The sequence below is a fragment of the Xenopus laevis genome, chromosome 7L (genome assembly GCF_017654675.1).
Source record: "Xenopus laevis strain J_2021 chromosome 7L, Xenopus_laevis_v10.1, whole genome shotgun sequence".
Taxonomy (NCBI): Eukaryota; Metazoa; Chordata; class Amphibia; order Anura; family Pipidae; genus Xenopus; species Xenopus laevis.
Window position 1 is genome coordinate 14398531 of NC_054383.1, and position 12164 is coordinate 14410694.

Genomic DNA, 12164 nt, shown 5'->3' on the forward strand with positions numbered 1-12164 from the left:
GATTTGATCGGAGTTTGTAGCAGAAAATACTGAGATTAATTCGGACTTTGATAAATAACCCCCATAGACACTAGTATATCTGATTTATTTGTTCTTGAGCCATTTTGACATCACTTCAAGATTCCTTGGACTTTTGCCTCCAGAATGTACTAACCATCAGCCTATAGCTAGAAATGTATTTTAAACAGTTGAATCATAATAATAGGTATTCCAGTCTCTTATTCCAATCAATGCATGGTTGCTAGGGGCAATTTAGACCCTAGCAACCAGATGGCTGAAATTGCAAACTGCTGCCTAATAAAAAGCTAAATATCTCAAAAACTACAAATAATAAAAAATGAAAACCAATTGCAAATTGTCCTCATCCTGGTGTAGTCTGTTGGTGCAGTCATGGTGCCATTGGGCCACTCAATGTCATACCTTCTAGTAAGGGTTTAAAGTAGAATAGGAAGGCTATGGGTTATAATAGGGAAGGTTGGGGCTAGATATCTATTAAGCATTGGCATCTTATATGAGACTGCAATGAAAAGGCCTTCATATTACCTAAAGACAAGCAAATAATTTCCCTCTTGATATCTCATTAGACAAATGCAAAGAGAAATGAAAGGGGAGTATTAAGTGCAGCATTGCTTCAGTCACATACATAGTCAGAACAAACACTGAAACACTGCTTTTGAATTCATTTGTAATTAATATGAATTCGAAAGCTGCTTAGAATTAAATTTGCTTTCATTGTGCAAAATGTTATATTTAGGTTTATATAGGTATGGGACTTGTTATCCAGAATGCTCGGAACATGGGATTTTCTGTTATTTGGATCTTTATATCTTAGGTCGACTAGAGAACCATGTTAATTTTAAATAAACCCAATAGGGTGTTTTTAGCTTTCAATAAGGATTAATTATATCTTAGTTGGGATCATGTACAAGGTACAGTAATGGGATGTGTTATATAGAATGCTGGGGACCTGGGGTTTTCCGGATAATGGATCTTTCCATAATTTTTATACCTTACGTCCAATAGGCGGGTTTTGCCTCCAATAAGGATTAATTATATCTTAGTTGGGATCAAGAAGAAGCTACTGTTTTATTATTACAGACTAAAATGAAATAATTGTAAAAAATTTTGATTATTTGGATAAAATAGAGTTCATGGGAGACGGCTCTTCCGTAATTAGGGTTGCCACCTGGCCAGTATTTTATTGGCCTGGCCGATAAAAATGATAGTTGATCCCAATGTTATTAATAGGGAAAAAAGATAAATATTTAGGAAGGCCGGTATTTTTTTCCAGAAAAGATGGCAACCCTATTCGTAATTCAGAGCTTTCTACATAATAGGTTTCCGGATCACCAATCTCATACCTGTACTGTTTTATTGCTATAGGGAAAAAAGGGAAATCATCTTTAAAATGTTGGATTATTTGGATAAAATTGAATCTATGGGAGATAGCCTTTCTGTAATTTGTAACTTTCCTGATAACGGGTTTCAGAACTCATTCCTGTATCACATTTACGGTACAGTACAGTGGCCTTAGAGGATGTGCTTGCAGGCTTATAGCTTATAGCAGTGGTCCCCAACCTTGTTTTTTTTTTTTACTTGTAAGCCACATTCAAATGTAAAAAGAGTAGGAGAGCAACACAAGCATGAAAAAAGTCCTTGGGGTGTCAAATAAGGGCTGTGATTGGCTATTTGATAGCCCCTATGTGGACTGGCAGACTACAGGAGGTTCTGTTTGGCAGTACACCTGGTTTTTATGCAACAAAAACTTGCCTCCAAGTCTGGAATTCAAAAATAAGCAGCTGCTTTGAGGCCACTGGGAGCAACATCCAAGGGGTTGGTGAGGAACATGTTGCTCGAAAGCTACCGGTTGGGGATCACTGGCTTATAGCATCCTACAATAACTGCAGCAGAGTTACAAGTCTGTGAATGCAGATACATTTGTACTGAAAGAAAACCATCAGGGTCCTCCTAACATCCAGGATTTAATCCGAATATCGAAGTCGAAGGATTTAGCGCTATTCATTCGATCGAAGGATTTTCCTTTGATCAGAAATTAACTAGAAAGCCTATGGGGACCTTCCCCATAGGCTAACATTGATGCTCGGTAGCTTTTAGGTGGCGAAGTAGGTTGTCAAAGTTTTTTTTTAAAGAGACAGTACTTCAACTATCAAATGGTCGAATAGTCGAACGATTTTTAGTTCGAATGGTTCGAGTCGAAGGTCGAAGTATATTTTATTCTATTCCTTCACTCGAGCTAAGTAAATGTGCCCCTATTTGTTTCGAGCAGAGTTACCCTTTGTTAAGTGACTTCCCTAAACATTTACACACACTCTTTAAAGAAATGAAGTGGGTGGTAAATAGACTGCCAGCCCCCAGGAGGAGGGAAGAAGGTTAATTACACCCCAAAGACCCATTTCAGTGCAAATAGTTTCATAATTGCAATTAGGGTTATCACCTTTTCTGGAAAAAAATACCGGCCTTCCTATGTATTTATCTTTTTTCCCTATTAATAACATTGGGATCAACTATCATTAGTACCAGCCAGGTGGCAATACATTGCATTGATAAATACACCAAATGCATAGCCGAATAGCTGGCCTTCCTTTTCATGTCCTGGGGGGTCAGAGTTCACATAGTTATGATCAGGTTATTCTGCTTTAAAGTATGAGTCTGCAAATCACAGAGCCTGATAGAAATGCTTTTTGGGGAGGAAAAGATGAAGTGACACCAGTGACAATTAGGAATTAATATTTTATTGTGCCACTTGGCAAAAAAAAACAAAAACAAAACAGTTATGCTGAAATTAAAGAAGTCGGTTTTCCCCAGGTAAATATTTCTTATTACACAAACTATTTAAACTCTATTTAAAATTCATGATATTTCTCCTTTAAGCCACATTCTCAGTTCTACAGTAAGTTCATGGCTGAGCAGTTATAGTCAGGAGTCTCTGGGGGAACAGGATATAAACAGCCCATCATAAAAACTCTTCATTACAGGCTCCTCAACCATCCACTCTACCAGAAATATTTATGTAATTATCTACTCAATGTTGTGGCACATAAAGATCTCATTAACTGGCTGAGTGACATCCTCTCTATGAAAGTTCTGCTTAAAGCCCATAGGTTACTAAATACTGTTTCTGTATCAGGAAATGCCCTATAAACATCTCCATAGTCAGTGGCGGAACTACCGGGGGAGCAGGGGGTGCGAGCAGGCCAGGGCCCGCACCCCCTCAGAGCCCCCCGGCAGTCCGCGCGCCGCTGTGCGGTGCATATTCCCGGCCAGTTCTGGGTGTATGGAGGGGGGCGGTGGCCCGGCTGTGCCTCCTGCACCAGGGCCCACCCCCTCTTATTACGCTTCGGTCCATATTGTAAACAACTCTTCCAAATGATGTTTGCAGATTCCTTTTTGAGTGCAGAGATCATGGATCAAGATGCTTTCCTGCCTCACTGTAGATGAAATAAAGAATAATAAAATTAATTAATTGAGATTAAGAATATTAAGTAAGAATTACTCCAGAAAGGGACATTTTATACATATTATAAAGGAAATTCTCTTTAATATTATGAATACTTTTAGCAAATTGTACTTCTACTCATTACACATATTAATGTATAATTATTACATGGATGGTACATGACAACTACATTTCAAAGGAAGAAAGTAATCAAATACAGGTTAAACACTCCAGTAGAACCCTGATTTTTTTTATTTTTCAGGGTACCATAAATAAATGGTGTAAATGTATTATGCAAAATATAGGATCAGATTGGGCCAGCGGGACATCAGGAAAAAACCCTGTGGGCCCCACTGGTCCAGACCCAAACCCCACCGACGTTCCCCTAGGCCACTGATCTTCCTCCCCTAATGCACTAAAGGTAGGTTTAATTTATGCTCACTCGGGGGAGGGCGGGTGGCAGCGGTCCATTTAGGGGGGTCGAGGGGGCCCCTTGGACTAACCAGTATGACCCTGGCAAAATATATATTCTGTATGGGACAACAAAACAACTGAGTAAAAATTTAAAATCAGGGGATGTGATATTAAGGTTTCACTGTATTCATTTTCCCTTACAAATAAAGGCCCATGGAATATCTGGTATCCCTATACCATTGAACTCCAACCAGTGGTATATGAACAACATGTTACTCGCCAACACATTGGATGTTGCTCCCAGGGCCGGGCTAAGGGGTAGGCAGAGTAGGCATGTGCCTAGGGCGCAAAGCTGGGGGGGGCGCCAGGCACGTACCTGCTCTATCGCCTACCCCATGTCCGGTCCCCTACTCCCCAGCTTCTTCTAGCGCCGGATGCCGCTTTTGCCCATGCGCGCCGGCATCGCCTCTTGCAGAAGCACTGGCGTCACTTCGCGCATGCGCACACAGCTGGGCACCGGGGCCGGCCAGGTTGCCTAGGGCGCCTGGCCGGTGTGGCCTGGCTCTGGTTGCTCCCAGTGGACTCAAAGCAGGAGCTTATATTTAAATCCCAGGCTTGGGGGCAAGTTTTTGTTGTATAAAAACCGATGTACTGCCAAACAGAGTCTCCTGTAGGCTGACAGTTCACATAGGAGCAATCAATTGCCAACCATAGACCTTATTTAGCATCACCAGGCAATGTTCCCTCTAATTCCTTCTCGGCTATGTGCAGGAAAAATTATTTTGTGCCCAGTTTTTAAAAACTGTGTGCTCAGGTCTGAATAAATGTACTGTTTTCACACAAAATTCTATGTGCGCACAACAATTTGTTGTGTGCGCTGGCCTAAAAATCTGTGTGTGGGCATATGAGCGCACACCTTAGAGCAGGGGTCCCCGACCTTTTTCATCTGTGAGCAACATTCAGATGTAAAAAGAGTTGGGGAGCAACACAAGCAGGAAACATGTTCCTGGGTGGTGCCAAATAAGGGCTGTGATTGGCTATTGATGGCCCCTATGTGGACTTGCAGCCTACAAGAGGCTCTGTTTGGCAGTACCTCTGGTTTTTATGCAACCAAAACTTGCCTCCAAGCCAGAAATTTAAAAATAAGCACCTGATTTGAGGCCACTGAGAGCAACATCCAAGGAGTTGGGGAGCAACATGTTGCTCACGAGCTACTGGTTGGGGATCACTGCCTTAGAGGGAACATTGCCCCCAGCATCTGTTTCATGCTTGTGTTGCTCCCCAACTCTTTTTACAAGTGAATGTGGCTCATGGGTAAAAAAGGTTGAGGACCCCTGCCTTATCCAAGCATTTATTACAGTGGACAAATGCTCGGCATCACTTGGGCTGTCTGCTACTGAAGTGAATGGTAACCACTATTGCTAGTGACATTGAAGTCTATGCAACACAAGCATATAATACAGACATGGCATTTCTGTTCTGCATAGTTAGTTTTATAAGCACAGTTTGGTACTATTTTGTTGTTTGACTTGATGCATACAAAGTAAAATTTAGAAGAACTGGTGGTGAAGGTATTGTTGGCATAATGCCTTGTTATACACTGGGGTTGCCAAAATGTTAGGCACATATATTGGTCTGGGGATATATTTTTTTACTAAATGCTGCCATTTCCCAAGGCTCCCTTAGAGGTATCTAGTCTAAACATTCCCATGCCCTTAAACAGTGTCTAAATGGCTTGTGTTGTGCAGACACATTGGCTTGAGCTAATTCTTCTTCTTAATTGTCTGCTTGTCTCCCATGTTCTGCTGCTGGTTCTTGACGGCTAGCTTTGCAATGTACCAACTTCTCACTCTTTAACCTTTGTAGTCATGACCTCTTCCAATCGCCTGATTGCTTTCCAATAGCCTTCGACTGTGCTGGAGACAGAAAAATAATCAAGCAGTAAAACCTTTTCAAAGAAAGAGAAAGATGCATTTTATTATAATTGTTTTTCATATCAACACCAACAAAAATAGATTCTCTGCACTTGCCCATGTCAATAAATAAAAAAGGACATTCTGTGCAAGATTATTATTTCATTAAGCATTTTTATACGGTCCCTTTGCTTTACCAAGGCTAATGCTCTCCAATGGTTGCCTTATCCAGCTGGACATCACAGGGATCATCTAAGAGAATTTTGGAGCTAACAAAGGAGTTGCCCACTGCTTCTGTATAACCTCCTGTAGCATTGTTTCTGTAGGTTCAGTTTCCAGCTGTCAGACTGAAGTTTCTTCATTGACCTTCAAAGAGACATATGATTGGCTGTTCTGTATAACTGCTTAGTGATGACTCATTGAGAACATATGTTAGAAATTAGGCAGCCATACACTGGTCAGTTCTATTGATCAGCCTGTTTGGTGAATATATGGATACAGTACACAGGTAAGCACAGGTAAGCAATGATCATCATTTGGGCCAACAGCCTATGATAAGAAATGCAGAAAAGAAGTGAAGAAGAGCTGCAGACCACTGGCTGTCATGGTGAATCGTCAATTCAAACCTGCCTAATCAATGTACTAAGAAATATCCATGGCACCAGTGTATGTCCAACCAACAGGCATGTATCAAAAATTGTACATGTAGGGCCATCTTGTTCTAAACCAATGAATGTAAAGGGATACTATAAACAAAGGCTGCTTTATTAGTCATATAAGAAAAAAAGGACCACTGATTCTTACAGGTTAAAATGCTGATTTCCTCTTATGGAGAATGGTAGTGGGCAAAACTCCGTTTCCATTTTATTTGATCATTTTATTTGAAATGTGCTGTCCTTCATAGATTGTTTTTTATGCTTAACATATCTCTAAATTTTGAATTGTAGCAAAAAATTTGAATTAGGACATTGATAAATCAGCCCCTGTGTTAGCGAGGATCGTATTTGTACACATGCACAAGTTTTGCTCCCACCATATACTATTGTAATGCCATTATACCAGGACTGCATGAACTCAAGATGCCAAGAAGTAATCAAGTCAACTGAATATCGAGATGAGTTTTCACTAAACTAATCCTCCTAAGAGGGCATACTTTACTCTGTAACTAGAGGTTTGTATAGGAACAGATGGCTCGGAGAAAACATTTTGACAACCCCTCCTGCTGTATCTTTTGCTGAAGTCCATTAATGTTTGAAGCCTAGGAATTACAAGGATCCCTTATGAGTGATCACAGACAATTACATTCTCCTCTGCACAAAGAATTTAAGCAGTAATTCTGTCGATAGCAAGAGCTGCCTGGTTATTGGACTGTGCTTATAGAAACATGAAAAAAAAACCTGATGTGCTTTTAACACAGTAAAGAGATCAGCCATGCATTATATTATCCTATTGATTGGAGGAGGGGTGCAGCTTCTTTACACCATCACATTGCTGGCCTCTCGCAAATAAATTCTACTTTTAGCTCCCACTTTATAAAACAGAGTTGTGCGTCTATAGATGTGATTCAAAAACACTCAGCATTACCTGATGGCTGATGTTTTTTTTATGGATTGGTTGGGTATTCATGAAAAAGAGCTCAGTTGTATGGGTTCCCAGATTCTTAGCATGACCAACCTATGGAAGCATTTAATATAAAGACCAGTCTAATGGTCTTTTAGAGGCTTGTCATAGATATTCCTAGATAAGAAAGTGAGCATTAGCAATTGCGGTAATAACAAATATCACAATCTCTAACGAGCAAGATGTTTTCTGGCATGTATCTACTGTAAGTCAGGGACAAGGAGATAACATTCAAGTGGAAAGGTGTAGCCAGAGATGGCTGAGGGCAATTATAAAGATTTTATATATATATATATATATATATATATATATATATATATATATATATATATATATATATCTATCTATATATATATATATATATATATATATATATATAGCACAATAGTAATGGTGTACTTTGACAGTATGAAGAAGGACCATATTGGATGATGGCTGGCATGAGAGATTGACCAGTGGTGTCAACATTAGACATATCGGAACTTAAGAAGACATGAGATATATGTCAGTATAGTAAATGATGTGCTAACGGTCAGAGGAAGGGCTTGGCACCTTATCTAATAAAGGCACTACGTTTGTACAGGTGCAGTTACACATAGCAACCAGTAAGATATTTGCTTTTAAACAGTAAATACATATACAGGTATATTCTGCCCTTTGCACTATATACTTTGGGACAGTGGCAGATTACCATAACGGTTTCCAGGGGCCCTAGCGACTTGGAGTGGAGGTGTGGGACCCAAAGTGGATTGGTGGAGAGAGCTGGGCACCACCTTTCACACAGGCACAGAGTTGTTCTAAAGTTGAAACAAGGCACAGCTGTGTTACTGTCACGTTCGGCACCCTATATCCAGAACCCAAGCTAAGCTCCCAGGTCTCAGCTCTCACTTCTGCCTCTAACCGCCGCCTTTCACCTCGGGAGGAGCCCTCGGCTAATCAGATGCCGTCAGGTCTTTTTTGAGAGAGAAGCAAAGCTAACGGTTCTGGACGAGCAAAGGGGCACGATTGTCTCACCTGAATACTGAAAGGAAGAACACCACCAGGAACAGGCAGGCTGGGCCAGCACAAGTAGAGAATCGTCAGACAGGCCGGAATCAGGATAGGGGAATGTAGAATAGTCAGTGGACAAGCAAAGGTCGGATTGGAGAGGTCAGAGTAGTAAAGCAGGCAGGCAAGGGTCTATAAGATCAAAAGGATTTCACTATGAATAACACACCGAGGAACAAGCTAATTGAACCTAACAACGGGCAATCATATCAAACCAGACTTCCCCTTAAATAAAGTTTGAATACGCCGGCGTCATTGTGCTTTTAAGAAACAGAAGTGTGCGCCGCGCGCCATAGAGAAAGCCGACACTGGAGAGGAAAGCACCCACACGGCAGGTGTCTCTGTCTGAGTCGCGGCAGGGGACCCTGCCGCCCACTAGTTCCCCAGGGAGAGCCACTGGACCACCAGGGTAAACTTTATTCTTTACAGTTACCAGTATATTTATCAGTATATTGGACTTGCAGGCTTAGTAAGTCACCTGCAGAAGCCCTGCTACTCCTAATAAAAATGAGTCCCCTAATCCACTGTGAGATACCAGCACAGCACAGCCTATATTTATCCAAGCATTACAAACTACACCGGCAGTCATATTGTTAACTCTGGGCTTTCATCTTTGCTTTTATTTTCCCAGACTAACTTTTATCATGTCACTTTTGATTGACTTCTTTGCGTGTTCCCTGGAATGATATAATAAAGTATATTTTTATATTTCATTGTATGAAGGCAAAGACAGAATGCACCGGGGAATAAAAGCACCAGACAGATTCAAGGGAGACTGAAGAAGAGTCAAAAGGCTAAAACAAGCGGAGATTATTTACTGGATCTGTTACAGAGCTAGCCGGGTGGCACTTGTTGACAAAACAGAATTTTGAAGGTTAACTGAGGCTACGGAAACAAACTGAAGGTTTCGCTCTTCCCTCGAAGAACGCCATCATTAAAAAATAATACATTACAGATAAAAAGAGCATATAAGGTGACAGAAGGGTCTTTAGCTATTCTATAGATATTGTAACACCTATTTGGGCTGCATAGCACACAAATAGTTAAACTGTCCAGCTAGCAGTAGAAGCATGGGTTACACGCGACTTCACACAACAGGGTCAGGGCCTTCGCCATGTGGAAGTGTTCCCTCTATGGTGTAGTGCAACTATATCCCCCAGGCTACTGTGCACACAACAAAAGATGGGCGCCAGGAGGTTCTTGCAGTAAAACAGAAACGGTTTATTTAACTATGCACGAGGCAAGTGACCACAGGTTTAGTAGTCACACAGGAGCTGAGGCAATAGCACATTTCTCACACAGAGCTGCAGGCATTAGGCATTTCTCACAGAGGAAAGATCTCCATTAGGCATTTGCAGTATTCACACACATTCCCTCCTGGAAGTTGTCAGGAAGCAGCTTCTACCCTACAGTCCCTCTTCACTGAGGTCCCTGACTGGAGGCAACACATAAAGCCTCTGGGAAGCTCCTCCCTTTCTGCAAATCCTTGTTGGAGCTTCAGCTGCTCTTTCTCTCTCACCTCTCTGCCTTTCTCTCCTGGAGAGACTATGACAAGTCTGCCCTAGTGTAACTATTCCTCATTCACGGGGTTACCTGCTCCCCAACTTCTTCTTCCAAAGCACATGGGTCTTTCTGGGCCTAGCTGTACCCAGGCTCCCCTGAGCCCACCCAGCTGGATCACCATCCACAGGCCAAAGAGGAAGTGGCCACTCCCTACACACACTATATAGCAGGGGCGTGTCATTCTCTCCTGGCAGATCACTCCAAGAAAAAAAGGTGGGGGCTTTAAAGCTGCAGGGCAGATTAACCTGTAGTTGCCCCTACAATATAATACACAATTTCTTAGAAAATAAATCTTTATCAGTGGTGCTTAGTGATGCCATTTGTGTCACATGACAAAACATGTGCATTGTAAAAAATAAAGGATATTAGAAATCACTTTGGAATTCCACGACCTGTATAAAAGCATTTGTATATGATCAAGAAACTTGGAGCACAGCCTAGAAAATAGCTGTATCAACAATGTACCAGTGAATGGCATAGCCTGGGATACTACTACTGGATAACTAAGGCTACAGATGTGCCATATAGGAGAATACCAATTTCTTTTAGCCATACCATAACTTAATGGGGGAAATTCACAAAAGCGGTGAATCTTCGCCTCTGAAGGCTCCTCCACAGCTCGCGCCACTTCGTCAGACGTTAATTTGCAGCACATACGATAATTCATCAAAATGCAAAGTTATGTCTCGGCAGATGAACGCTGGTGAAGTTTCACCAGCGAAACTTTGTCAGCGAACTTTAAATACTATTCATTTCTGCCTAGTGAAACTTCATTAACACACTTATGCTTAGGTCAATTTAAATAGACATGAGCCCACCCTAAAACAAATGTGGCATGCCCCTCAAATGGGTAAAAAAAAATTAAATATACATATATATCGAAATGTTCAAAAGAACCAGCACTCCCATATAAAAAAAATTTCTTTTATTTCTGTTACATCAATGTCCAACATGTCGGACCTAGGAGCTTTCTCAAGGACCGGACCCTTCCTAACAAGGACCGAAACGTTGGACATTGATGTAACAGAAATAAAAAAAAAAATGTTTTTTTATATGGGAGTGCTGGTTCTTTTGAACATTTCAATAAATATATCCCAACCGTGCACCCCGGCTGGATAAGTTACAACAGTGTGCCTTGGAGTGCGGATACTTACTGGATTGTTATATATATATATATATATATATATATATATATATATATATATATATATATATATATATATATATATATATATATATATATATATATATATATATAATCTAACTGAATTAGGAGCGCACAACCAAAAGTGTAATCCAAATGCTGGGTGCCAGTCTGTAAACTTTTTATTAATATCTCCAACGGTGACAGCACTCCATAATCAACCAAACTGGACAAATCAATAAATCTTGATAAACCTTTGAAAGACTTATTGATTTGTCCAGTTTGGTTGATTATGGAGTGCCGTCACCGTTGAGAAGGATGTAGCTTCATCTTATCAGTTCGCAAGGTATAACCTGGCGAAGCAGACTCGGGCGAAAGGGGTAACATAATTAAAAATTCACACTTTAGTGAATTGATCGTTCGCCTGAACGAAAATTCACTTGGCGAAAGGGCACAAAACTTCATCTGTTTTTTGGACACCAGCGAATTTGCGCCGGCGTCCAAAAAATGGACTCTGGCGTCAAAAATAAGATGCTGGTGCTGTTTCGCGAATTTTCAGAGTTTCGCAGGAAATTCACAAATTTTTCGGTGAAGCGAAATGCCCCAAATTCATCCATCACTATTGCTGTTACTAAAATGAAATCAGTGTTTCTGAGGAGTTCTTTTCCCTAAGCCCACCTATAACCTCCTGTTCTGAAGAACAAATAGATACCGGTGCTCAGGTGCCTTTGTAAGTCTGACGTTAAAATCAATACAGCACGTCAGTGTGGGAAATGACGGATCCAGCTGAATACAGAGTTGGCCTGGAAACCGTCACATAAATATTACTGAGTGTAAGAAAACATTTGGTCAAATAAGCACAAACAGTTCTTTGCCTACAGGCAGCTGGCAGTTGGCTACGCATTTATTATGTGTATTCTGCTTTTTGCTTTTATTTGTTTTTTTTGGACAATTTTTATAATTTCCTCTTGAGTATAGCCCCACCAGGTGGAATAGTGAGGAATAG